The sequence below is a fragment of the Harmonia axyridis genome, chromosome 6, assembly GCF_914767665.1.
Source record: "Harmonia axyridis chromosome 6, icHarAxyr1.1, whole genome shotgun sequence".
In the NCBI taxonomy this organism is placed as follows: domain Eukaryota; kingdom Metazoa; phylum Arthropoda; class Insecta; order Coleoptera; family Coccinellidae; genus Harmonia; species Harmonia axyridis.
Genome location: NC_059506.1, coordinates 21,388,630 through 21,391,000, shown reverse-complemented (window position 1 = coordinate 21,391,000; position 2,371 = coordinate 21,388,630). Strand labels below are relative to the sequence as shown.

At 37.3% G+C, this 2,371-nt stretch overlaps 1 pseudogene; it reads left to right on the top strand.

The window, feature by feature from the left end:
• The first annotated feature begins 361 nt into the window (after nt 1-361).
• On the top strand, nt 362-2,034 carry LOC123683119 (annotated as a pseudogene).
• The last annotated feature ends 337 nt before the right edge of the window (nt 2,035-2,371 follow it).

The window sequence follows — 2,371 nt, the reverse complement described above, 5'->3', positions numbered from 1 at the left end:
CAGAGAACAATTTCATGATCGTCTCTCTTACCTTACTCAAACATCTTTTAGTACCAATGACGTTGGATTGTGTTTTGGATGTATTTAAAACGAGACCCATATGGGAAGCAGTGGTGGAAATAATTGAAAGATCTTCGTTTAAAAGTCGAACGGACTGAGGAAATTCCTCAATCCCTAAGCAGATGACACAACTACTCTTATAAGCTCAAAATCTCAAAAATACATGGTGACCTTTAAGAACATTGTCAGCAGATTGAACTATGGATGAAGAAATGGAAAATACAAGTGAACCCGAAAATGAGCAATGATGTACTTTTTTATTACAGAAAAACCGTAAGCAAATTCAATAATGAACATCAAAATGAATAACACGCCAATCCCGTGGAACACAAAACCAAAATTTTTAGGAGTTTCGTTCGACCAATTTGTGAGTTACACTCAACTTCAATGCCCACATAAGAAGAAATAAATACCAAAGCAAGAAGAATCAATGGCTTTCTATATCCACTACTGAACTGGAAAAGCAAACTAGATGGAAGAAATAAACTAAAAATCTACGGATCAATCATAAAACCCACAATGACATATACCTCAGCGAGATGGAAAAAACCTCAAACAGCAACTTCATTCTATTTAGTTGAGTAGAGAGAAACGCAGTGTTTACTTCACTCGCCATTTTGCATCTTCTATAACTGATTAACCTTCCCAAAATGTAGGGAAAGGTGTACGAGTTGATCCCTTCAGGTAAGATGATCCGTTTCGATTACGAGCTCATGAGCAACGTCATCCAGTTGAATTCTATGTCATATATGTAGCCCTTAAAACCCTTATCATGAATGGAAACTTCTAAACAATTAAATGTATACGTAATTTATCGCTGCAACCAGAGATAAAATTGTTGATCTGAACAAGTATCTCTAGAGGTCGAGCCATTGTAATTCAGTCATTCAGGAAGAATTGAACAAATATAGACTCTGCAAGTTCCTACAGTCAAATTCAATGATGGACAAGAAATTCCTGTGTTTGGTTTAGGGACATGGAAATCGAAACCTGGTGAAGTAACTCAAGCTGTGAAAGATGCCATTGACTTAGGATATCGGCATATAGATTGTGCCTATATTTACGGCAATGAAAAGGAGGTAGGAGAAGCCACAAAAGCTAAAATAGCAGAAGGAGTGGTGAAAAGAGAAGATCTCTTCATTACCAGCAAACTATGGAACACATTCCATGAACCTGAGCTCGTTGAGAGTGCTCTGAAAGAAACACTGAATAATTTGGGTGTTGATTATGTCAATTTATATCTCATCCATTGGCCCCTTGGTTATAAGGAGGGAGGCGCTGTATTTCCAACCGATGAACATGGAAAATTAGTATTCAGTGATGTAGACTATGTGGATACTTAGAAAGCTCTTGAATAGGTTTCAAGAAAAGGGCTTACCAAATCCATTGGTTTATCCAACTTCAACAAGAGGCAGATTGAAAGAGTTTTAGAAATTGCAACAATAAAACCAGCCAATCTTCAGATTGAATGTCATCCTTATTTGAACCAGAAGAAACTGATAGATTTTTGCAAATCCAAAGATATCAGTGTGACTGATTATAGTCCTCTAGGATCTCCAGATGGACCTTGGGCGAAACCTGAGGATCCTCAACTATTGAATGACCCCAAACTGATCACCCTCGCTGAAGCACAAAAAAAAACCACTGCCCAAATTCTCCTTCGATATCAAGTGCAGAGAGGTGTTATTACAATTCCGAAATCAGTGACAAGAACAAGAATTGCTCAAAACTTTGATATATGGGACTTTCAGTTGACACCAAAAGATATGCAGTACCTAGATTCATTGGATTGCAATGGACGATTCTGCCCCATGACTGGAGGAAAAGGGCATAAGCATCATCCATTTGAGAATGATGAATTCTAGATCACCTACACTGATTAATTTTTATTTCACTATCAAGTCTCAATTAACATGTTCACCACGACACCTATTTCTTGCAGCATGAGTAGTGCCTTAAAGTCAATGCGAAAAAATTGTATCCCTGGGCCATGTGCCGCTCAGTAATCATGAACTGTGACATTCCGCCAGGAGCATGTGCCACATATTATTTGAAATGGGCAAAATCTATTGTTGCAGTGAACATGTTAAGAAAAATGGATAAAAATCTGTCTTGGTCAATTTTTTACTTCGGTGCGAGCGAACAGTCGACATTCACAGTAAAAATTATAAATTGTGGCCGCTTGATCTAAAGTAAGGTTAACTCAAAGATTATGCTTCTTTTATTGTGAATGGTAGATAACAATGATTTTTATGTTAGCGGTTTCCTAATATGTTTAGTTTTGATTATTTCTCGACTTGAAGACAATGCC